This window comes from Vicugna pacos, chromosome 12 (assembly GCF_048564905.1).
Source record: "Vicugna pacos chromosome 12, VicPac4, whole genome shotgun sequence".
Lineage (NCBI taxonomy): Eukaryota > Metazoa > Chordata > Mammalia > Artiodactyla > Camelidae > Vicugna > Vicugna pacos.
The window spans coordinates 24,245,875-24,272,794 of record NC_132998.1 but is presented as its reverse complement, the minus strand read 5'-3'; the positions used below and the strand labels follow the sequence as shown (position 1 = coordinate 24,272,794).

General features: G+C 39.1%; 1 long non-coding RNA gene across 2 annotated transcripts; it reads right to left on the bottom strand.

The window, feature by feature from the left end:
* Nucleotides 1-10,976: 10,976 nt before the first annotated feature.
* LOC140700162 (uncharacterized) lies at nucleotides 10,977-25,957 on the bottom strand. Of its 2 annotated transcripts, XR_012078435.1 has the most exons (5): nucleotides 25,871-25,957; nucleotides 25,612-25,662; nucleotides 24,728-24,813; nucleotides 22,344-22,455; nucleotides 10,977-11,576 (listed from the first exon to the last, which is right to left on the bottom strand). It is a non-coding gene; the product is annotated as an uncharacterized lncRNA (long non-coding RNA). The 2 variants fall into 2 exon arrangements; XR_012078434.1 differs by lacking the exons at nucleotides 10,977-11,576; nucleotides 22,344-22,455 and having other exon boundaries at nucleotides 23,950-24,813.
* Between the last annotated feature and the right edge of the window lie 963 nt (nucleotides 25,958-26,920).

The following is a 26,920-nucleotide window of genomic DNA, read 5'->3' as shown; positions in this document are numbered from 1 at the left end:
GTGAAAGCTGGGGTACTGACAGACTGCATGGATGGGGTGTTTCAACAGGTGTGGGTCTGACCCAACTTCAGAGCAAACACCAGACCAAATTCCCTATTCCTGATCCCCACTCCCCACCCCATCAGACTCCCTACCCTCTAACAACAGCCTCAGACCCCAGCTCTCCATCAGTTTCTGAATTAGACAAGTCGAATGCCTGTCAGCTGAGCTAGCTTCTGCTCAGGTCTGTCTTTTATAAGATCTAGGAGTCTGACCCCAGTGTCCTATGTTGGACTGTTGCACAAAGTCCTTTTTAATTGAAAGCATAAATCTTTACCTTTAATAGCAGCTTGAGGACTCTTGGAAATTAGAGACATCATCTTAACTGATCCCTGGTCTCTTCCAAAAAAGGTAGATAAGAGCTAGAATGAAACCTGCCAGCATAAATCTGCACTTAAATAAAACAAATGTCATAGTCATTCTTAAGCTCATTTCATTTTCTCCACTCTTGCACTAAGACCATGAAAGTTTGTGTTTTTTGATAAGTTTTAATCATGAAAGATCCAGAAGCAAATTATTCAAACAAAAACCACATTGTTCTATTAGTACTACTCTTAAATGACATTACTTAGGAAATATTAGCTTTTAATTGGTAAACATATAAATGTGATTAAAATCCTTCCACAACCCTGAGTTACAATTTTTCCCTCTCATTTCATGTTTCCCAGTACAGGAAGTCCAATATTGAGTGTAAAATATTTTCCTCAAATTCCATGTATTTCTGACTGGCTGGAAGGCACTGGCTCAAGCTCTTAGCTTCTCAATATTTCAGTTTTCTTGGCTATAACATTGTGAGTGCTTAGTGCTTGCCTGGTTGTAAGGATGCTTGGGAAAGTCTGGCTCTAGGAGTGCAAGACATTTTAAAAGTACAAAGCATCGTTCTATTTATGCTTACAACTTGCTTGACAGTTTCATTGTGCTATAATACAGGAAATACATATCTCAAAATAGTGGTAAAGTTGAAAGTGTACAGGTTTGGGAATGGGTGTTCTGAGATCCGGCAAGAGTGAAAACATCTTTAAAAATGTTGCAAACCTTCAAGTGCCAAGATACAACTCAGACCCAGATTCTGTTCACATCTTACAACAAAAGACTTTCAAGAATGGTATATCTTTATTCTCAGCTATGATGCTGATATTAATTTGCATTAATATGTAATAGTACATATGATATAATCATTTATAATAATACATGTAATATGTAATACATATTCTCATCAACCGTCGTTTTTATTGCTATTATCCTATTTCCTACGCCTTATGGTGATTAGATGAGGAGGATGAAATATCAGAAGTGACCGGAAGTTTCATAAAAGAATGGAAAAGCAGGGCAACAAATGAAGAGTATGGAAAGGGACAGAGATGAGACCTCAAAGGATGGAGTGAGAAAGACAGGGACCATCTTGAGAGTCTTCCTGCAGTAGTTTGTCCACTCCTGTTTGGGATCCTCCTCTGGTCTGGTTTGTTTTGTTTTGTTTTGTTTTGTTTTCCCTTAAGCCAAAATCCCAAAAGGGAAATTCCCCAGCATTAACTGGAGGAGAGGTCGAGGTCCAATCCTTGAATAAGATGCTTTTCTAATAAATGACTTAACACTCTTTCCCTATCCCCAGCAATCACACAATGCTGGACTTTGTTTTTCTTCCTAAGCTTTCGAATTTTTCAAGAGTTTATTTTTTTAGAGCAGTTTTAGGTTTACAGCAAAACTGAGAGGAAGGTACAGAGATTCCCATGTCCCTCCTGTGCCCACATTGCAGTGCCTCCCTTATTATCAACATCGCCTACCAGAGTAATGAGCTCTTTTCCTTTTTTTTCTTTCACATTTTCCCCTGGCTTGGCCCCAAGTAGCCGCTTCCTCCCAACTCACCCTGTGTTTTATTCCCTCCCCATTTCCCTTCATTTGTTTTTCTTGTGGTTCTCCTACACTCTATTTTGTTTGTCTTCAGAGCCATCACATCCTCTATTAGCTGAGGTTATCTCTGGGGCTGGCTTCTATCTAGACAACTTTCATTTTCTTCTGACCCTACTTTAAAAAGGAATTTCAATTAATTATTCATGCATTTTGTTCTCCCAAAGGGGTGATCACTCAGATTGACTAAGGTCCCTGCCTATCCTACACTATTACAGAGTTTCATCAGCTGGAAGCCAGCTGTCAGGTAGCACAGCACAGGAGCACGTCCTGCTCTTTATTTAAGGCTCATCCCGGTCCTCACAGTGACTATCCAGCCTGCCCCCAGCCTCATCCATCTCTTGGCTCTGTTTCTGAAAACTTCCTTGATACCTAGGCATTGTCAGTTGTAAATTCAAGAATGAGAGGGAAAAAAGTACCCTGAACTCCATTCCATCCCAGGACACTACATATCATCAACATAAGCTTAGCCTTAATCCTGTGCAGTGTTAACTGATGGCTCTTAATTTCATTTTCTACAAATGGCTTCGTCTGTAAAGCTGCGCGCATTCCCGAGCTGCTGGAGCAGCCATAGAAGAAAGTGTGTGAAGGCAAAGAGACATTTGCCTCCAATATCTTTTCTCTAGAGGCTGTGTCTCAGCAGTTTTGGGTAGTATGTGGCCTTATGAGAATTTCTTCTGCTTCCTCCTCACCTTAATAAAAAGAAAAACCAGCAACAAACTACTGTCTTGATTTTCCAGCAGACATGCACCATTTTAAATAGGTTAAGGAGAGGAGTGGGTATAGCTCAGTGGTAGAGCATGTGCTTAGAATGCCTGAGGTCCTGGGCTCAATCCCCAGTACCTTCATTAAAAATAATAATAATAAATAAACTTAATTACCCCCAAACAAAAAATAAATAAAAATAGTTAAATAGGTTAAGGAAATTTCTGTTTTCTCTTTTTAAGAGACTGCATTTATTCCAAGACAGGATAAAGACAGCGTTTATAAAAGACAGGATCCTGTACTTAAGGTGAAGAAATTCCAGGATCAGGGAAACTGGAACCTAGAAAGGCTAAATTACTTGTTTCATAAGAGGAGGACTGATGGGGAGAGTGGGCTTAGATGTTTAACTGCTGGTTCTTTCTCGCTAATGCCCTGTCCCCGTGCTAAAGGCTCAGGACCACCAAGGATAAATTACAGTCCTTTCTACAGAAGACAGTGGACTTCTTGAACCAGGGACCCCAAATATTCCCTCTTATAATAGCACCCTGTGTGGGTTTTTCCCTTCATAAGTTTATCACAATTACAATTTCAAAAAGTGTCTGTTGTTGTAAGTGATAGGGAGTAGTTTGCAGTAGACCAGCACTTTCATCCAGGAAAACAGGAAAGGTCCAATTAAATGCAGAAATCATCTGTGTGAAGGCAGTGGAAAGCTGGTAAGGCCACGAGGGCTGGAGGCACTGAGTCCTGAGTGAGAAGACCCTCAGGGAGGGGAGCTGACTCCAGCAACCTCTCCCCCGCCCCCCCAGTGGCGTTCATCCATCCTGGGTCCTGGCAGAAGCTGGGAATCTGGGGACAGAGAAACCAGAGAATTTGTAATAGAGACACGAGGGAAGGAGGGAGTCCTCAAACACGTAGCGGATTCCTCCTTCAAGGGATTTCCTGAATTGGAGGTATATGAGTACTGCAGGCTAACAAACAAGCAGAAAGCCTCTGAAAACCATCAGTTTTCAGCAGTCGCACAAGAGGAGAGTCAGAGTCCCGCACCAGCCAAGGGGAGGCACCAGGTGAAGACACCAGGCTCTTGGGCCAAGGTTGGACCATTATCTGGCCTCACACCAAACCAAAAATTAAACTGAGATAGAGCAAGACTTAAATGCAAATAGTAACACAGTAAAACTTCTGAAAGAAAACAGGAAAAGATCTTCATGACCTTGGGGTAAAATTTCTTTTTTTTCCCCAGTTGAAAAATACGATGTTTGAGGGGGAGAATAGCTCAGTGGCAGAGTGCATGCCTAGCATGCACAAGGTCCTGGGTTCAATTCCCAGTACCGCCATTAAAATAAATATGTATATATATGATGCTCTGTTTTGCTAAAACATTTCAGCATTCTGAAAAGAAACCAAACCTTTATATTAGGAGTGAGGATAGAAGTTATCTGTGGGGGAGACGGGGCAGCTGTAACTGGGAGGGGGCAGAGGCGGGGGGTCTCATCCTCGGTGCTTGTCACCCAGCTGTGTTCACTTTGTGAAAACTCATCCTGCTTCACACTGGCTGACATGCACTCTTCTGCAGTATGTTACGCTTCAATAAAAAATCTACATAACAAGGAAGTCTTAGCGTTCTAAACATACAAAAAGGAAAGAAAACACAGAACGCTGCAAATTGCATGTTAAAGTCAGAAGGCTTATGCATTTTCTTTGAGGCAGTGGCTACTCACTTTTCTGACAATGGAGAGTTTTACAGTTTGTTTTGAAACTACCAGATTTAACTAAAAATAACCAGAACACTTCCCATGCCCGCTAATGTCCCTTTTCCATGGCTAAGAATGTCAGTAGTATGTTATGTCACTGTTTAGGAAAACAGGATCACCTGAAACCGGGCCAACAGGTTTGGCCTCATCTCTGAAGTCACTACAAAAGGTGCCGCCTCGCACAACATCACAAAACCAAGCTTGGACCACAGGGGTTGCCCAGTTTGTTCTCTTTCCAGTCTGTAGATATATGCAGTTGATAATTCAAGATTTCTAATGGATAACCCCACCTCACAAATAAGTTACAAATATTTTTTTTTAAATTCTAGAAACATTTTAATTGCCCTCCCACATGAATCTCTAAGTTCATGGAGTGAAGACAACAGAGTATCTTTTTATTTCAAAATTCTTTAGACATATTTCAAAATTATTTAGACATGAACTTTGATAGAATTTCTGGGTACTTGTGACCCCCGAAACACTTCATAGAAACCACTTGCAGTTTCTAAACCACAGTGTGATCATGTTCCAGTTATGCAGTTAAACTCAGAGCAACAGGTGTCTTCTCAAATGGAAGGTGGGTTAATAAATGCATTTTACCTTATGTCTTCAGACACACAGTTGTATTAATTAGTCTCCTCCTGATCCTCTTTATCCCTTTCTCATGCTCTTTATCTTCCTCCTCCACCACCTTCTTTTTCCAGGAAATGTTAAATGGACTCTTTAGCCCATCCCTTCTCTTGATGACGGTTGGCAACATCCTTCACTTTCATCCCTTGCAACTCTGTTGCCTTTTTACATGGTGGTTTTTCACCATCACTCAAATTATTCCACATGTTTTATTTTTCTATCACTGTGTAATGACTTACTACAAATTTAGCAGCTTAAACCAGCATCCATTTATTAGCTTATAGCCCTATAGTTCAGAAGTCCAGCATGGTGTGACTGGATTCTCTGCTCAGGGAATCACAAGGCTGAAATCAAGTTATCAGCCAAGATGAGTCCTCATCTGCAAGTTCTGAGTAGGCATCACTTCCAGGCTCATTCAGGCTATTGGCAGAATTCAGTTCTTTGTCGTCCTAGGACTGAAGAGCCTGTTTTGTTGATGGCTGTTGACCAGAGTTCTCTCTACAATCTTTAAGGTTGCCAGGATTCCTTTCACATGGCCTCCTGACTCTTTAAGCCACATCCCCATCATTCTTCACATCTCTCTGACTTACTCGAGGTTTTGTTGATTAAATCACACCCACCCAATCTCCTATTTTAAGGTCAACTCTTCTATAGGACACAATCACATGAGTAGGTGATGTCTCATCACATTTATAGGTTCCAGGAATTAGGGTGAAATATCTTTGTGGAGGCATTCTATTAATTCTGTATACCATAACATGTCAGCAGCTTTTGGGCCACATCTCCAGTGGAAATGCCTAGGTTTGTGGATTTGATCTTGGGCAGAGGTTTCAGTAGAAGAGGAAGAAGTCAGGTGGGTTACGAGGGTATTTGGGATACTGTGATCTTTTCTTTTGCCTCCCTTAACTCATCTCCAGTCCTTCATTTCTTGAGCAAAGGGCACTTTGCCATTTCACCAAATTTGTATTTCTCTTACCCACACATAATACTGCACTTCGGAGCACTTGGAAAATGCAGAGTTCACAGGGTCTCTGGATTTTTCTCCACTAAGATGGCATGAGTAGACATCTCACCTTGTGGTTTCTTGGGGTCACCTTTGCTGTCCTGACTGTATTGTTTGCTAGTCCAGGCAACAGAGTGCATGACAATTTCCCAGCCTTGCTCTAGTTTCTTCCACAAGAACTGCCTCGGGCAAAGAGTTAAGAATCAAAAAGCAATAACCATAAGGGGAAAAATATTGATCAATTGGACTACATTAAAATTAAGAACTTCAGTTCTTCAAAGCCATTAAGAGAGCAAAAAGATAAGCCACAGACTGGAGGAAGAGAATTTCAATACTTACATCTGTCAAAGGACCCTTATCTGGAAAACATAAAGCAGTCCTTCAAATCAGTAAGAAAAAGGAAGAGAAAATGGGCAAACAGGCAGATGTCAGAAAAGATAATTCACAAGAGAAGATATCCAAATAGAAAATAAACATGAAAATGAATAAGGCATTTGACTACATTAGTCATTGTGGAAATGCAGAGTAAATTAATGCAGATACCACAACAAATCTTCCAAAATGGCTAAAAAGGAAAAGACAGACAGTTCAGAGCAAGCAGAGCTTTCATACGCTACTGACCAGAGTGTAAACTGTGAACTACTTTTGGAAAACTATTTTAATAGTCTCAGTTAAAACTGAATATACTTATAACTTATACTCAGCAATTCCACTCCTCCGTATACACCCAACAGAAATGCATGTATGTATTCAACAAATGGCAGGTATTATTTGTAATATTCCCAAATTAGAAAAACCTTAAATGTAATCAACAGTAGAGTGGATACAAAAATCATGGCATATTCATTCATACAGTAGAATAATATGCAAGAATGAGAATAAACAAACTATAACTCACACACACAAAAGGATGAAACTCACAAACATACTGCTGAGTAGAAAGAGCCAGCTGCAAAACAGTATATGCTTGTGGTTACTTTTTTATAAAATTTAAAAACAGGCAAAAGTAATCTGTGATTGTAGGAGTCAGACTGTTAGCCCTGGAGGGTGGGCGGGTTGTAAGTGGAAGAGGGAAGAGGGAGGTATCTGGAGGTGCTAATGAGATTCTTGATTTGGGTATGAGCTGTATATGTGTGTGTTCATTTTGTGAAAATTAATTGAGCTGTATACTTATTGTTCACTTTCAGTATGCACTTTTATAATTCAACAAAAAAATTACGTTATGCAAAGCAATTTATGTATCTAATATCTTTCCTACCCACGAGGGTAGAACCATATCTGGCTTGTTCACTGCAATATGATCAACTCCTGGACAGTGCCTAACATGCTGTTTCTTATTGAGTGGTTGATTAATGACTTTTTCAGAGTTTCCTTAATATCACGGATGCTTTTTTATCCCCCTTATCAGTGAAGAAGCATTGACCCATGTTTTACCAAATGTCTTTAGATGCTGAAAGGCAGTTGTTTCAGATAGACCAGCTTACAGAAGAGAGAATGGAGAATAAAATGCAGTAAGGAGCTGGACTATAAGCTCCCTGGGGGCAAGAGCTTTGGTATTGCTTGTTCACCACACTATACTGATGACTTTCCAGGTATAAGTCATTTAATCTTCACAGCAACCAATGCGGTACCTCACAAATGAGGTCACTGATGAGAAGACTGGGGCTTAGAGAGGTTGGACAACACAGTAAGAAATAAAACTGCCAAGATTCAAATCTGGATATGAACTTAATCACAACTCTGTTATTACCTCTGGTCATAGTAGGCACTTGAAAAATACTTGTGGAAATTGTCCATCACAGACCCCTCCAACATCCCTTATTTTTCTCCTCCCCATTTATCCACACGGTCATTATCATACACTACCATTCGGGTCTCAGGGTAGGCTAAGGGCTGAGGAGCTGGGGGAGGGAGAGCAGGAAAGTCTTTTTAGCCCAGCCTTCCAGTTTGGAAAGTCTCAAATACAGACTTTTGACGTCATTCCCAAATAAACATGCATGTGCAGTAACATTCGCTCTTAGGACTGGAAGGAATTGTCCATCACATGACCTTAAACTTGGGCCCCACTCCCTACAGTGTAGCCGACATAAATGTTGCTTATCAATGGTGTAATTTTTTGAAAAGCAAGAAAATTATATCTCACTTATTTAAATGTAGGTGTAAATATTACTCATTTATTCAACATAAACGTTTTAAAATGCAGCACAATGTTTGTAACTATTTTGGCGGTTCACTTTTTAACATCCCAGGAATATTAAATAGGAAACAAATGGAAGTGGCCCAGGCACAATGATCTGGGGGGAGACCCTGGCTATGCACAGACGGGTTCTGTGCGCACAGCAGCGTTTCATCTCCTGCCAACCCCGGGTGTAACCGCTGCTACTGGGGAGAGACAAAAGGGGAGCCCTCGGGCTAATTTGAATCACTGCAAACCACAGAAAACTGAAAGCCTCATTTAGTTTCAACTTTTTACCCTGCAAGGCTCGTTCCTAGGGTGGCTTTTCAATAGCAACAAAAATGCTTGCTTTTACTTTCATTTCTTTCCCTCTTCATCTCCAGCCACCAATGGAAGTTCTCCTGAGGTTTGTTCTTTTTTTTTTTTTTTTGGCTTTGCTTTTAATACTTACTTTTTTTTAGATTGAAGCATAGTCAGTTACAATCTGTTAATTTCTAGTGCACAGCAGTGTCCCAGTCATACATGTACATATATATATTTGTTTTCATATTCTTTTTCATTAAAGGTTATTACAAGATATTGAATACAGTTCCCTGTGCTATAGACAAATTTTTTAATCTGTTTTTATATATAGTGGCTAACATTTACAAATCTCAGACTCCCAAGGTTATCCCTTCCTACCCCCAGTCCTCCCGAGGTTTTGCCGACAAAGGTGAACGATAATAACACCTCCCACTGACACAGGCTCCCCAGCAGTTCACAAAACCTTACAGTTCAGTCCCCTTCTGTCCTCTCAAGAGCCCTGTAGACAGCAGTTCCTACTCTTGTTGACAGTTGTGGTGACTGACAACCCCCACCCCCAAGGAGAAGTGACTTGTTCCAGATCACAGAACAACTAAATGGCCAAGTGTGGCACTCACCCCTGGGGTGGAGAGAAACACATAACACAGTCCGTGGAGGGAGACCTTGAGTGTTGCCTTAAAACTGCTTTGCTTATCAATGCCTTTACTTTCTATTGCAAAAAAAATACAAAAAAAAATTTTTTTTTAATTTTAGTTTGGCAGTTTTACCATGTTCATCTCCTGCAAAAATCAATCCATTTCAATTTCTTTTAAGCTGCACTCTATGCCTGTAGAAATTGTCTGTGTGAACCAGGTGAAGGAATTAATTTTCATCTGCTGCAGAAATCAAAAGGGGGAAAACACATTCGGCAGAGGATGAAGCCACTCGATTTCAAAAGGGGAAAAAGAAAAAACGAATATAGCATATAAGGGAAAATATTTCAAATTTGCAAGGAAAAATATTTTTCGCTAGAAAAATTTCCTCATGCTCTCATTTTTGTTTGGCTTCGCCTACCCGTGGCATTCCAAGCAATCTGTCTCTTAGCACCACAGCTGTGAAATATATGCACTTAAGGAGACTCAGTTATAACCCCTCCCCCGATTTTATTAGGCTCCTCACTTTCGGTGGGTTTCATTGTAGGCAGTGTCTTGCTGTGGGCTCTCACCCTGAGCTGTCTACACTGTTTCACAATCCTGTTTTACAGAGTAAGTTATATCTAACAGAAGTTAGCAGGCTTGGGGAAATGGTAACCATCAGAATGACAGTCATAGAACCACATCACCATCTTTGAACAACAGTTTGTTATATATACCATTATTCAGGCGATCCTAGAAGAATGGGCTAGTTTAAGAGTACACTTAACTACAGACTTTGTATCAGAAATGTGCATCTGCTAGATTAGGAGTCCACCAACTTTTTTTTTTTTTGTAAAAGGGTAGAAAACAGGTATCTTAAGCTTTGCAAGCTGTACAGTCTCTCTCTCTACTACTCAACTCTGCCATTGCAAGGAAAGCAGCCATGGACAGTAGACAATAGGTGAGCGAGAGGATATGGTTGTGTTTTAGCAGAACGTTATTTACAAAAACATACTGGTGGTCAGATCTGTGACATGGAGCATAGCCTGGGTGATGGATATGTTTGCTACCACTTAAAGACAGACCCAAGACTCTAAGCCTTAAACATCTATTTGGCAACTTGAAAAAGTGTATGAATGTGTGTGTTTGTGTGGGCGAAGGGGGGAGGGGGAGGGAGGCAGGGGTTACGTGAAAATTAAAATGAAATTTTTCATGAGAAAAGATAGAAGAGAGTAGGTATTTTCCAAATATGTTGAAGGATACATTCTTTTTCTACATCACAGTAAAATTCATATAAAACAGGTTATCAGAACAAACAGACTCTGTTTTTTTAAAATGTGGATACGTTGAATAAAATGACAATACCCAAATGAGCACTGAGCACTTCAGTTTTGCCCACCAGCAGAGTCTCCCTTCCAGGAATTCTAGCACACAAACTGTCACACCAATTCAGTGTCACACATTTCCCAGCCTGGCTCCTCCTTCAATCTTGGTGGTACTGTCAGGCGTTACACTGACTACTTTCATTCAGATAAAGCACACGGCTTATAGAGAGCTCAGCATGGCTTTTCCAAGACCCCTGTCACTTTCTCATTTTTGTTGATGGTGATGTCCTGTCCTTTACTTGAGGGTTTTCCTGAGATTTTAACAGATGCTTCCCAGTGAGGATTTTATGTAGATTTCAAACCAACCAGTGAGTTGAAAACCTCCTGTGCCAGGCAGCACGTTGTGGAGCATCCAGGGAAAGCAGTGTCATTCCCTTTACTGCAGAACCTTCCCTCTGCTCGATGCTGCCAGCCTTACAGGCAAATCGCTGGCGGGCAGTTCAAACGATTGCATTCCAAAAATAGTACTTGCACATTATTGTAATATATTCCAAAATATGCAAGGAAATTGCATATACACCAAGAGGGAGTGCATTGTTTGGTCCTTAACTATCCTGTAGGCTGCCCTGCTGAGTCCCAGGATAACAGGAGCAGGCCTGCCCTCTTCTTTCTCAGGAAACAGGAGGCAGCATCTTGGGGTGGAGAGGAGGAAAGGTTCTGTCCCTGCAACTCGTTGCCTGTCTTTTCCTGGCTGGACCAGGCTTAAAGATCTTTTCTTGTCTGCAGCCGGGCTTTTCCAGTGGCGTAGCAGTCATGGCACTGTTTTCTAGGACTCTTTCATCCTCTGTGCCTGACTGCAAGACCATTTTCAAACTTGTCATTGGGGTCTTGTTGTCCCTCCTCCTTGAGCTGCTTGTACAAAGGGAGGGTGAGGGAGGCTCATCCTTTGCTAATGTCATTGTCTCCCAAATACATGAATGAATGAGATCTTCATGTATTCGTCTTTGGATTCCATGAGGCCTCCGGTCTACGAGTCACTCTTCCAGGGCTGGGGGTAACGAGGAGACAAACAGGCAAAATTCCTCCCCTTGTGGAGTATGCATTCTAGTGGAGGGAGTCAGAAAGCTAAAAATAAAAATATTAATTTAACAAGTGGTAAGTTCTGTGGAGAAAAGTAAAATAGGAAAGGGGGAAAAGAATACTGGAGGAGGGGGTATGATTTTAAATATGGCAGTCAAAGCAGGCATCGCTAAGGAGGAGACGTTTGAGCAAAGAGCTGGAAGGGCTAAGGGAGAGAGTTGCATAGATTTCTGGGAAAGAGAGTTCCAAGTGGAGACAACAGCAAGGGAAAGGGCCTACAGTAACGTCCGCCGACTGGAGAAACAGCCCTGAGTACTGAGGCTGGGCCAAAGGGAAGAGGACTAGACCATGAAGAGGACATGGGCATTTATTTTAAATGAGATAGACCAATCACCGTGGACCCTTCAACAACACGTGTTTGAACTGCTCGAGTCCACTTATATGGGGGTTTTTCCATGAAATAAGTTTGACCTCACATACTACAGTACTACCTGATCCAACCCGAGGTTGGCTGAATCCACGGGTGCAGAACTGTGGACATGGACGGCCTGTAAAGTTATGCACTGAGGATTGGTGCCCCTGACCCCTGCGTCGTTTGAGGGTCAACTGTACTTGCTTTTCTGGATTTTCAAATATCTGTTTGGGTATGATCTATTCAATGGCTTTAACTAATGGTTAAAGCCATTCGTTTAGGAAAAATAACACTGCCTTTCCTTACAGGGAATGTTGAAGGGCTCAAATGAGCATCAGTATGGGAGCTTAGACTGTTCAATAAGCTGGTGACACAAATACTTAATTAACAACTGTTTATTGAGTGCCGACCATGGGGAAGGTAAATGGGACTTGTGCAAGAGAGGAGAGAAGGGGTATTGAATTGGAACAGGCAGGAAGAAAGCAACCAAGATCAGTGAGACGGGGAAGGAGGAACAAGGAAAGGGAAATAAAGGTGATAATTTCCCATGCCTAACCACAGGGATAACGAGCATGACCTTGGGGGTTGAGCCGACCTTGTTTCAAATCTTAGATACTCTACTTACTGGCTGTGTGACCTTGGGCAAGTCACTACTCTGAGATTGTTTGTCTCTGTGTACAATAGAGATTGGATATTTGCCTTAGAGCATGTTGGTAGGATTAGAAGATATTGCACATAAATATCTAGCACAATGCCAGCAGTGATTTACTCACTAGTCACTTCACTATTATAATTGTCATTGTCATCATCATCCTAGGAGGACAGGAGACTAGAAGCAGCCCTGTGTCTTCTGACGGGGGAAAGTAAAAGCAGGGAAGACTTCCCTGAAGAGAAAACTTGACATAAGATTCATTTTAAAAGCAGCTGAGGGTATGATTATGCACTGGGATCTAACTTATTACATGAATTGGGATGAGCCTAAAGGGACATCTCTTCAGTAGTAATTCAGATCCCTAGGAATTTGGCTCGGCTGTGACACAGAATTTATCCTGGAGAATGTACATCTATAGGAAAAAAGAATTCTGGGAAAACACGGTGATGATTACACATTAAAAACAAATACAGGAGACCTTGTATGACTTGGATACAGACTGTAATGTATTAGCAGTTCCAGGAAAAGCAGAAGACAGATTTGTAACTGAGCAATGCAGAAATGAAACAGCGCTATGCCAAGGAAGAAGGGATTGAGTTAATCAGCTGCCAAGTGCTTTTCCATTTGGGACAGACAAGGTTTATAGCAGGCAGCAGGAACAGCCAAAGACTTGATATACATGAATCTCATAAAATTATCTGAATATATTCTGTACTGTAATAGGCATCTGCCACCTTTTTTCGTTTGGTATCCCTTCCTGCAGAGAACTGCCCCCTCTAATCCCATGTGATTCTCTTGAGTCTGTCAATCAAGGGGCCCTGCTACCCACACCACAGGGATGAACTTGTGACCCAGGGTGTTCAATCAGCATATCCCACTTCCTGGGCCATAGTGATTGGTCCAGAGGAAGGCACATAACCTAAACATGACCAATCAGGGTTTTCTGACTGATATGGCTGCTGAAAGTTAGAGTCTCTTCTTTTGAGATTTATGGCTGTCAGTATCACATAAGCCTGGAGCTTCCTAGAGCCCTGTTGTTACCATGGGGAACAAGACTAACAATTAAGACCAAACCTAGACAAGAAAAATCAGGAGAAGGAAAGGAGGGAAGGAGGGAGGGAGGGAGGGACACAGAGACAGAGACACAGAGAGAGTCCCATCGATACTATTTGACTGCTTGTGCCCCTTGATTCAGCCATGCCTGAACCTGCCATTTCTTGGGACTTTTCAGTTATGTGAGCTGACAGTTTACTCTTTTGCTCCTTTTGCTACTTTCAGTTTGAACTGGATTTTTTTCCATTTACAACCAAATGAGTCAATTAAGAAAAGTTTGAAAGAAGTCATGATCTAACCAAAGGATATAAAGGCAATTTGTGGCAAACTAAACGGAAGTATGTAATTCAGTCTACCCAAAAAAGATAAAACATTTAAAGACAGTACCAAAGATTTGGGTAAAGATGTAATTTGGGGTTTAAATGGCAGGATTAAAAGATATTGCACATAAATATCTAGCACAATGCCAGCAGTGATTTACTCACTAGTCAATTCACTGTTATAATTGTCATCGTCATCATCCCCTAAATCAATCCCCTAAAAAGGACAAGAGCATGGCTCCCCCATGGACATGGCAGATAGAACATTACTCAGTGTGTCTGTCTGTGGCTTGGGCAGAATCCTTCTAGAAGTTTGTAGCCCTGTGCCCCATGTCATGGTCTTGAACATCTGATTAATAAGTAACTATATCACAGCCCCAAGCCTATTAACCCAGAATCCTCAGTGCACCTGAGGTGGTAAAACTGCTCCCCTCCCTTGGAAAATGGTTTTACAACTATAGGAGGCTTATAATTAAACCTAGGATCATGAAGTAAATTTGCCCTGTAGTATTAATACTATTTATTAATAGATTTAGGAATGGAAGGTATAATTTATGTGTTTAAGATGTTAGTAATGTTTAAGAAAATCTGACCTATTAGAGAATCTGCAAATGTTAGCTTCATGATTTCAGCTTGAAATTCATACTTAATTTTGTTCTCATAACCTTAAATTGAAAAGTTCTGATAATTCGGTAACATTTATAAACAGTCTTTGAATGTTTTGACTCATTATGTTTTTAAGGGTGAATTTTTAGATTTCCAAGTACTTTGATTTTGCTTGTTGGGGTTTAAATCAGCCTTGTCAGGCATCTAAATTACTTGATATATTCAATTATAAATGTTGTTAAAACCTTAGGGGAATATAATTGATGGCTTATTAATATGACTAATTGTGTAGAGGATTTTAATCTACTTAAATTGAATTATGTAAGTGGAAGGATGGTTTTAAATTTTATCAAAATGACGGTTTATAAGTAAAATCAGAATTGCAGAGTGAACTTAGAGGCCTAAGGAAATTATAGTTTCAGTTTGCAGCTTAAGTTAGTAAATATTATTTCAATATTCAAATATCTATTTCCTTTCTGTGCACAAAAGCCCTCACTTCCCCCAAATTGGAAAAAAAAAATCACATTGACACACATGGTAAGGAACATTATTATAGAGGCAAAAGCCATAGATGAAACAGCACTTCTGTAGAGAATGAGAAATGTGGGGCCCGCCTGGGGCCTGAGGTCAGGCAGACTTGATAAAAATATCCATAAAACAATGATGAATCAACTGGACCAGCTATCAGGAGCTAAAATAAGATCAAAGAATCAACAGCTCAGGTTATAATAACCAAAACTGACTAATTCATTCGTTTTTATTCAACAAATACTTAGTGAACACATATTACATGTCAGGTCCTGTGCTAGCAGTTCTAAGATCCAGAGGAAGAACAGAAAATATGCATTACAGTTTGAATGTGAAAAAGACAAAGAGAGGAAATAATTGGAAATGAAGGAGAGATGCCAGCAGAAGGTTGCTTTGATAGAGGAAAGGCCTAGTTGTCTTGTCTCAGATTCCTTGGCTTCGCCTAATATCAGTAAACATAGGAAATAAGAAGCAAGGGCATTTCAAGACATCCACAGAGGACAAAAAAAAAAAAAGTTCATAAGAAAAGAAAATGAGGTTAAAGCTTTCAGTAGTAATAGACTCCAGACACAAAAGAGAAAAGGCTGGAGGGGAGAGTAATTGAGCTGGAGACAAGTGGAGGAGGCAGGTGGCACAGCCATCGATGGGGAGCAAGGGGGTGTTCCCACGAAGGCTCACAGGGCTAATCAGAATGAGACAACTATGGGGAGAGCACAGCATAAGGTAGGAACAGGCAGTCCAAATAACAGGAAGGGAAAAACAAACTCTGATGGAGTAAGTCTGTGGGATTCTGAGAAGAAAATCTGGAGATGAGTTGAGGCACAAGAAACAAGACTGAACACTGGAACGGCTTGTTCCAAAGGACTGGAGTTGGGCGCGTCTCACCGCTCTGTAGAGGAGAGGAAGGGAGACACGTGGTACAGGGACAGCTGGAGAAGAGAGGCAGATGATGGTGCTGTAGATGAAGCAGGGTGAGCCTGCTCCCGGGGCCTTACTGCTGACGAGAGTACATGCCTTTGGCAGTCCTGCTGATGACATCTTGGCCATGCCTTCTCATGACCCCGAGGCAGACAGCCAGAAAAATGGAATACGTAATATAAATGATGCTTTTGGCAAGGTGTGTGTGTGTATGTAATTTTGTTACGATTATTTAAAAATACTCCCCAAACATAAGTTAAATGTAATCATTCTAGAAAAATTAGAAAAGATAGATGACCAAATCAAACATGAGAAAAGAAAAATCACCACCCTAAGCAGAAGAGTGCTATTTCTGAGGGAGAAAAGGCCACTTTTCTAATTAGTTATTTAAAGCTTTTTGCAGGAATTTCCCACCCATTCCTGCCCGACCCTGAAAGTTGGTAGTGATAGTTCATAGCTAGGAAAGGTAATAAACAAGCTGCCAAGTCCCAGTGAAGAAAAACTCTTTTAATCAGCTAATTTAAAATATTCCCTCAAGTTCCTATAAAGATAGGGTGACAAGATCTGCAAATGTTTCCTTGCAAGTAATCATCAGACTGCTGGTTAGCACACACACGAGGAAACAACCTACAACCAGGGAAAGAACCATCCTAAAGGATTCAAGAGCACAGTGTTGAGTGCTCACGTGTGGCTGGGCAAAAATGCCTTTGCCCACCAGCCAGACTGGAAAATTTCATAACTCATGGACCCTTGAGTAGAGAGCTCAGAAAGGTCTTGCCTCAGTAGTGGGGTAAAGTTAGTCCTAAACTAAATACTGCTGTGTGGTCTTGCCTAACTAGTCTTAAAGGTATGACCTGAAAGAATGACCCCGTTTCCAAGCAACTTAGCTGCGTCCCAAAACAAAGTTCAAGGATATTTATAGGAATAATAATAATAATAATAATAATAATAATAATAATATAAAAACACTTAATAGGGAAAAATACCCAATGTCTGGTATACAATAGAAAAATCACCAGGAAATCAAAGAAGCAGAAAAATATAACCATGATGAGGAAAAAAGTACTGTCAACTGAAGCTGAACCCAAACTGAGGCAGATGTTAGAAGTAGCCAACAAGAATATTAAAACAGCTATTATTGCTGTATATTGTATGTTTAAAAAGTTAAGTAGAGACATGGAAGATACTGAAAAGATACCAAACTTCTAGAAATGAAAAAATTTTAAAAATACATATTTGAGGTGAAAGATTACACTGAGGAGGATTAATAGCAAGTAAAACATTTCGGAAGAAAAGATTAGTGAACCTGAAAACACAGCAATAGAAACTGTCCAAAATGGAACGTAAACAAATATGATGTGGGAAGTTGAAGGACATTTCTTGAAGGTAGGCTGTGAGAAGTTAAGATGTATGGTGTAAACTCCAAAGCTACTATCTTATATATGTATAAAATACATACACACTCACACTTCTAAATGAGTGATAGCTAATAAACCAACAAAAGGAGATAAAATGGAATCATGAAAATAATTTAGTCAACCAAAAGGAGGCAGAAAAAAGGGGGAAATGAAGAAATAATAGATGGAATAAATAGAAAATAGAAAGGTGGTAAATTTAAACCTTAGCATATCAATAATCATATTAAATGTTGTTATTTAGACATCCTAAATGAGATTGTCAGGATTGGGTAAAAAAAGGAAAAATCAAACTATGTCCTTCCTATAAGAAATGCACTTTATATGCAAAGAAACAAGTTAAACATAAAAGGATAGAAAAGATACGCCATGCTGTTATGGACTAAATTTGTCCCCCTCATTTCCCCTGCCCCAAATTCCTATGTTAAAGCCCTAACTCCCAACGTGAATGTATTTGGAAACGGTGCCTTTAAGGAGGTGATTAATCTTAAATGAGGCGATAAGTGTGGGGCCCTAATACCATGAGACTGGTGTCCTTGTAAGAAGAGGGAGAGACACCAGAGATGTGATTTCTCCAAGCACACAGAGAAAAGGCCATGTGAGGGCACAGCAAGAAGGCAGCCATCTGCAAGTCAGAAAGAGTGGTCTCACCAGTCATCAAGCCTGCTGGTACCTTGGTCTTGGAATTCCAGTCTCCAGAACTGTGAAAAAATTAATTTCTGTTGTTTGAGTCACCAGGCCGTGGTATTTTGTTATGGCAACCTGAACACACTAATACACATGCTAAGATTAATCAGAACAAAGCTGAAGTGACTAGACTGATGTCAGACAAAGAAAATATGAGAGCAAAGAATAGCACCAGGGACAAAGGTCATTTCATAATGACCAAAAGTCAAGTCATCAAGAGTACATAACAATTCTAAATATTTGTGTACCTAACAAAAGCAATTCAAAATACAGGAGACAAAAACTCAGAGAACGGCAAAGAGAAATAGACAAATCTACAACCAAAATAAAAATCAGTACCCCTCTCTCAATAATCTGTGAAACGATAAAGAGAGAAAAATCAGTAAAGATCTAGAAGACCTGAACAAATCTACCCACCAACATGACGTATTTGATATTTATAGAATTTATAGAATCACCAAACAACAGCTGTACCCACATTCTTCAAGTGTACATGTAACATTAACCAAGTTAGACCATGCCTTAATAAATGCAAATAAATTCAAGTCCAACAGAGTATGCTGTCTATCTACAATTGAATTGAATTAGAAATCAATAATAGAAAGATTTCTGGAAAATTTACAAATTCTTGCAAACAAAATAACACACTTCTTAACAACCTATGGATAAAAGAAGTCAAAAGGGAAAGCAGAAAGTATTTGAATTAATTGAACGTGAAAAAAAGAACATATAAAAATTTGTTGGATGCAGCTAAAAAAGTATTTGTATGGGGTGGGAGGGATTTATAGCACTAAATGTCTTTATTAAAAGAAAAGAAATGTTTCAAATCAATGATCTAGCCCCCTCTTAAGAAACCAGGGGGGAAAAAAAGAGCAAATAAATCCAAAATAAGCAGAAGAAAAGAAATAGTAAAGACCACATTGGAATTCAATCAAATATAAGTCAGAAAAACAATGGAGAAAATCAGTGAAGCCAAAAGCTGGATATTAAAGATCAATAAAAATTACAAGCCTCTAGTTAGAAAGATCAGGTTAGGGATGACACACATTACCAATATCAGGAATGAGAAAGGTGACATCACTACAGATTCTAAATATTAATGGGATAATAAGGGTATATAATGAACACTTCCATGCTGAAATTATCAACAACTTAGATGAACTAGAACATTTTTTGAAAGACACAGACTATAAAAACCATAAAAGACCCCGAAAACTATAAAAACTATAAAAGACCCCAAAAACTATAAAAACCATAAAAGACCCCAAAAAGTCAAAGCAATCTTGAAAAAAAGAACAAAGCTGGAAGTACCACATTTTCTGATTTTTAAATATATTATAATATATAATATAATATATCACAAAGATATTAAAACAGTATGGTACAGGCATAGAAACAGACCAATGAAACAGAATAGAGAGCCCAGAAGTAAGCCAATGCAAATGCAGTCAAGAGTGCCAAGAATACACAATGGGGAAAAGATAGTCTCTACAACAAATGGTGCTGGGAAGACTGGATATGCACATGTGAAAGAATGAAATTGAACCCTTATCTTATACCATACACAGAAATCAACTCAAAATGGATTAAAACCTTAAACACAAAACCTGAAACTATAACCTTCCTAAAGGAAAACATAGGGGAAAAGCGTCATGACATTGGTGTTGGCAATGATTTCTTGGATATGAAACTAAAAGTATAAACAACAAATCAAAAAGAGACAAATGGGACTACATGAAACTAAAAAGCTGCTTTCTGTACAGCGAAGGAAACAGTCAACAGAGTGAAAAGGCAGTGTTACAGAATGGGAGAAAATATTTGCAAATCATGTATTTGATAAAGGGCTAATACCCAAAATGTATGAGGAACTCCTACAATTTAATAGCAAAAAAAATTTTATTATTTTAAAACGGGCAAAGGACTTGAATAAACACTGATCCAGCCATTCTATTCCTATATATTTATCCAAGAGAAATGAAATCTATTGTAATTGTCAAAAACTGGGGGAAAAAACATCAAACACACCTGTATTTCCTCTTAGATACAGTATCTCTTAATTCCCTTTATGTTTGATGAATAAATCTAATTTCACCTTTCCTCCACCTCTCTCCCCTTCTCTTCAAACCTCCATTCCAGAATACTATTGTTGTTACATTTGTTCTGTAACTAGTTACTTTTTCATGCATTGTCTATAAATTCACTGTTAAATTGAAAACTAAAAAATAGTAGTCACAATAATATTTGTTTGGAAATACCGTTCACTGCAGAATCGAATATTACCTGTAGTAATTCAGCCTGTAGAGGAAATGTAACTCTTGTCAATAAATCTTGGCTATTGGAAGTAGAAAGTAACTTTAGAGTCTGGAAAGAGTTAGAAAGGCACAATGTCATAATGACCTAATGTGCCTTGGCCTTGTCACAAGGTCACCCAACTTCTTAATCATTGTATTTGTTAGATGAAATCCATGCTCTATGGAGAGAAATTCTTCACAGAGCCTCTGACTTCTGGTTCTAGTTTGGATGGAAGGCTCTCTAGGCCTGCCTCAAAGTTCTCATCCTGGAATCACTTTTCTCTACAATCCTGGGTTAGAGCTACTGTTTCTTGGAGCCTGGGACTTCCTTGTACTTGGATTCTCTTTGTTTTGCTTGAGTAGTTTAGAGATAGTCTGTGGGTGGTAAATGGTCTGTGTTTTTGCATATTTGAATATGTCTCACTCTTGATTGGTAGTTTGGCTGGGTAGAGAATTTTTGGTTCAAAGACATTTTTCCCTCAACATTTTGCAGACACTCTGCTTGTTTTTTAGTTTTTTTCCTGTTATCTAGAATTGCTGATGTTCTCTCCAACGTCAACTGGATTCCCATTTTTTTTTTCTTTGACGTATAGTCAATTTACAATGTTGTGTCAATTTCTGTTGTGCAGCATAGTGATTCACTGATATATATATGTATATATATAATATGTTTATACATATATATACATATATATAATATATTCCTTTTCATATTCTTGTTTGTTATAGGCCATTACAAGATATTGAATATAGTTCCCTGTGCTCTACAGTAGGACTTTGTTGTTTATCTATTTTATATACAGTAGTTAGTATCTACGAATCCCAAACTCCCAATTTATCCCTCCCTCTTCCCCCTCCCACCTCGTAACCATAAGTTTGTTTTCTGTGTCTGTCTCTGTTTTGTAAATATGTTCATTTGCATCCTTATTTTAGATTCCACATGTGAGTGATAATCATGTGGTATTTTTCTTTCTCTTTCTGGCTTACTTCACTTAGTATGACAATCTCCAGGTCAATTTCTTTCTGAGTGACCTATTCTTTTAGCTTTTAGAAGCTTCCCTCTATTCCCAGTGTCTAAAATGTCACAGGAACATGTCTTGGGGTGGGTTTGTTCACTCATTAACTTCTGCATTCTCTAGGCTCTTATAATCTGAAGTCCTGTTTCTTCATACTTAGAAATTCTGCCTTGTTCTTCTCTGTTTTGTGCATTTTCTCATTCTAAACATCCTTTCAGATGATAAAACTTTTGGACTGTTCTCTGATCTTGTTATTTTTCTCCCATATTTTCCATCCCTTTAACATTTTCTTCTCCATTCAGAGACATTTCTCCCATTCTTTCTTCCATTGAATTTTTAACTTCCACAATTACTTTTCTCATTTTAAGCACACTTTTTTGTTTTTTGATCTTTTCCTTAGCAGCCTGTTTTTTGGTTTGCAAATGCTTTTTTTTTTTTAATTTTCTTCTGTGAGGAAACAAAATAAAATTACTTTAAAGATAGGTTCTATTTCCTGAATTATCTGTTTCCTCCAGGATGACTTCATTGATTTCCACTTGCCTTTCTGTCCTTATTTTTTCCAAGATTTTTATGATCTTTGGCTATCAATTCATGGTTATAACTGAGGCAGACCAGCTTGTGTAATGCAGAGAGCTCTCTTTGCCGCAGTTGGTCTTGCCTTCCATCCACATGGTTAGGCCTTTTGACTGGCAGACTTTGCTTTAGACCTTGAGGGGCAAGAGAAGGAGTATGATGCCCCTCCCCAACTCTCCCACCTCCCAGTCAAAATGAAGAGAATTTTCTTCAGAGCAGGCTGATGATCCCCTTCTAGGGCTATATCCCGTGCAGACTCTTCTCAATTATTTTAAAAATTAATCCTCTGGTTTTAGTCTGAGCATGTGACACAGGGAAGGGGAATGTGGGCTCTGACTCACAGTTATTCCACGGTTGACTTCTGTCCAACTTTCCTCTCATACTCCGAGTTTTGAGCCTCTCTGTGGGTCTGCTGCCAGGAAAAATAGCTGGGGCCCCTACTGCAGCCTTCTCCTGTGAATGTGATTGAATCTCTTAATACAATTCCAAGTATTTTTTACTTTTAAGAACTGTGTCTACATCTCTAGTACCAGGATGTCCCTTGCTCTGCGCCCAGGACTGTCTTGAATTCATTCTTTGTTCCTCTTTACTGACATGTCTGTGGGGCTTGGGGGCAGGAAAGGGATGTATGTACGTGCTCTGTCTGCCATCATGAACAAGAATTCCCACTGTATCTTTGGACGTCTTTATTATTTATTCCTTATTTTTAGGCAAAAACTCCTAATGGCTTCCACTTAGGGCTGGCCTAAATTAGTTTTATGTTCTCTTATCCTCCCCAGGTCAACTGTTTCTAGTTCTACTAACCATGCCTCTTTGAATTTCTAGTCTTCCTATCATTCTGATCATTTTCTTTTGAACTTCCTCCATCTCTCTAAAGGAATTCAATGCAACACCTAGGGTAGTAAAGCTAGAAGCTATTTCATAGTAATCCAGTCCTTCCTACCACAACACACATCCACATTGTCCAGTTATTTCCCTGCCCTTGACATGTACCACCAACACCTGCTTTGGAAAGACTCTATATAATGGGTGACATATTTAGAACCATAAAATGATGGAAAGATAGCAAGGGGAATTTCCATCCGAGAATTTCCAGGCTCTCTAGCACAGCATCTAACTTGTAGACGATTGTTGTATCACTTAAATAAATGTCACTTTAAAACTCTTAATTTTAGTCATTTTGTAAAGAATGGTACTATGTACTAAGGAAGATATTTGGGCTAAATTATTCCTAAGTTGATTGAATCATGCAACTGAACTCACTATATTTTTTCTTCAACTATTTGAAATACAACTTCAAAACTCCAACACATTTCTCACTAGCAAAAATGAACACTTTTTCTAAAAGCCTAAGATTGTTGTAAAATCACTACTAATTAAAATATATATAACTCAAAAATCAATTTAAAAAAAAGATAAAGACAAGCATTATACCAATCTAAAACATCACAGCTGTGGTGACATCCCTTGATAGCAGTTTAAAAATCTAAATAAAATATTGTCTGACAAAATTACATGGTACAATTCTCAGCTAACATGGATATTTTTCTGATATGTGTACCTTCCTAGAAATCTCCCCTGCCCCCAGTTCCTTGAGGAGCACATTTTAAAACTATAAAAGAAAAGAAGTTTTATGAGTATATTAATATATACAGACAGATTTATAAATCAGATGATTTGAAAGACCAAAACATTTTACAGGACTCTTGTAGAAAGAAGTTTTCAAAATCTGTCTATTTGTTTGCTTGTTAAAGAGTTATTTAGGAAACTACTACATGCTAGGTATTAGTGGTTCAATAATATACCAGAAAGATCTGCAGTCTCTATTTTCATGGAGTTGGGGGGAGGGTATAGCTCACTGGCAGAGTGCATGCTTAGCATACACGAGGTCCTGGATTCAATCCCCAGTGCCTCCATTAGAAAAGAAGAAAAGATTCTATTTTCATGGAGTCTTATTTATTCAGATGTATTACATTTGTTTTCATATTTAAATTTATTAAAGCGCCATTTTTTCTACAACGTTGGTTAAGGAAGATAGATTCCAATGCACATGAAAGGATGCCACCAGCCTCTAGAAAGCAAGAATCTTTTCCATTCTTTAGCATCTTTTCCATTCTCTGAGCCAAGTGGACTATGTCGGTAACATTTGTGGAATGTTGACTATGAGGAATCAGGGCTGAAATATTGGCAGGAAGCTCAGAAGTCATCTCAGGAAAAAATGTATTTGTTATCCCACTCTTGCTTCCTCTGATCAAACAACAGTTACTTTCTCTGGTCAGTGGGACTTTGGGGAGGAGGCATTCCAGGTTCTACAGGTGTGTGGCAGCACCTGGCATTGGTGGCCCTTTGAGATCACCTACCTTTACAACTGGCTCTCTTACAAGCCTCATAAAACATGCTGTGCTCTTGCCCTGGGCAGCTATTTTTAGTCCTCTGTGCACACCGTACTATTCCACACTTCCTTTCCTTTGCCTGAAATGCCCTTCCTGTCCTCATCCACCTGGAGTCCTCCTACTCAGGTTTCAGGGCTCAGCTCAAACACCGCCTCCTCCGGGAAGCCTCCACTGCCCTCCCAGGCTGGTTTGTCAGTGCAGGGGAGTTGTAGTAACAACTGTGAGAAAACACAGACCAGGAAATGGCTCTTGGTTCTAGCTTTTACCAGGTGTGGAGTTGTGTAAACTTTCTAAACATTAGTCTTTCTCATCGATCAAATAAATACAGGCACCTTCCAGGGATGTCTTGAGGAAGAAATACAGTGGTGTCCGTGCAGCCCCCAAACACTGCTTCCTATGCCCTCCTCTCTCGTCGCACCTGGGGATAGATGGACTTAGAATCTCATGCTTGATAACCATAGTCCTTATCTTGATAATCACTGGGATCACAATAAAAAAGTTTCAAATTAAAAACAGGGTTATAAATCAAAGCTCATTAAAGAGTTTCCAATTACAAAGATCCTTTGTGTGAAGAATGACTATAAAATAATTAAAATGATCTTTCACTTGAAGTGCATGCATGTGATACTTTCAAAGACCTTGATCAAAAGCCTCAGCGCTGTGTGTTACAGGCTTATAAATTTTACATAGAGGTCATCCCTACATTCTTAGCAATCACATCTGCTCTTGTACCTGTTTGACAAACTCAGAGCTAGGCCAAGAACACAGTATATCGATAGCCAAGATTTCCAAAAGGCAATAACATTTTTAAAGCAATCATCATTATATGTAATAAGAATCTGCATTTTGTCCAAGTCTTTCGGGTGCCTTAACCACATTACAAACATCCAGTATTCCTCCTAGCATCTCCTGTGGCAGGTCTGCAGTGCTAGGATGACTCAGTTGTCCCAATTTCCAGGGCTGTGTGCAGAAGTCCTTCCACATCAGTGTAGCGGAGTGATGCTGGGTGTGTTTTTTGAATAGGAGAAACCAGATAAAGAATATGGAGTCCTCCTAAAAGGCCAGAAAGTTTCATTTTCCAGGCTAGTTTTCATTCTGCTTTGAGATATTTGGGAATCCTTAATGCCTTACTCAGTCACTCACTCAGCAACTGATAGTTAAAAACACACAATCTGGAATAAGAAGCCTGGGTTCAAGTTCCAGCTGTACCACTTACCAGATATGACGCCTTGAGTGAGCTACTTCCTCTGTGGTTTGGCTTCCCCATCTGTAAAATTGGGATAACAATTGAACCTACATCGTAAGACTGTGGGGATCAGTGCCCAGCACATAATTAATGTTCTTAATTATTGGAAACTATTAGCATTAACTTTTATCCCTATCTTAGGCACTGAGATGCCATGGTGAACCTTAAATATTTAGTGGATGAATAATGCAAAACCACAATAGGATGAAGATATAAATATTTTGAATACCCATGTGGCTTCCATGAATGTCTGATGTCAGAGAGCAAGAATTTAAATATTCATACAATTAATTCTCAGCAACATGCTCATTTGCCCATTATATCTATATAGAAAGATAAAATGAAATCATCCACCTGATGTCACAAAAGACAGTGATGTCACAAAAGAATGAGAATAAGCCAAGTAGCTCTGTGCACAGTATTCTTTTTTTAACTTGGCTGTCATATGATTTTTTTAAATAAGCTTATAAACCTTGTTTAATTTTTAACCAAATACACTGACTCTCCAATGAGGTCAATGTTTGGAAATATATGTATCAACATTTAAACAACTCCAAACCATAAGAAAATCTTAAATACTTCATCCAGATTCTGTCTCAATATTGAAATAAGTGAGATGTGAAAATTAGGGGAAAGCATATTCTCAATTGGATCATTGGTTTTTGCTACCCTTTATATATGGGTAAAGGCATTTCAGGATGTTATCATTGAAACTGTTTGCAGCTAGAAACCAGTCCTAACCACTGCCAAACTTCCAGCACTGCTTAAAAATACTCAAGAGAGCAGAACCACAATATTTATGTCTGCCTACAAGCACATAATCATCTTGTCTCAATTTTAAATATTGATATTTTCTTTTAAGATTCTTCAAAATGCATTTTCTGTGAAAAAGAGAATTCTAAAAGCATTATCTAAAGCTGCAGAAGAGCTAGAGGTATTAAGGAAGATGTGGAAAGAGTGAACACAAGCAATTAACACAAACCAAAAACGGTGCAGTGGGTCAAAGAATAGAGGGACTGGAGGAAGACCATCACTTCCTTCCGATTATTGAGAGAAGGAGAATGTGTGTCCACATGACTAGGAGGGCTTGCTTTTTCTTCCTTTTTTTTTTTTTATTTTCCCAAAGATGATAAAATGTTAGGAACCACACACACTTAGAAAGTTGGCCTTTTCAGAGATTAACGTAGATTCAAGGGTTGTTGTTTTATTGTTTTATTGTTGTTGTTGTTTAAAGAACTAATGAAAACACACTACTGACAAGAGAATAGAAAACCAGAAA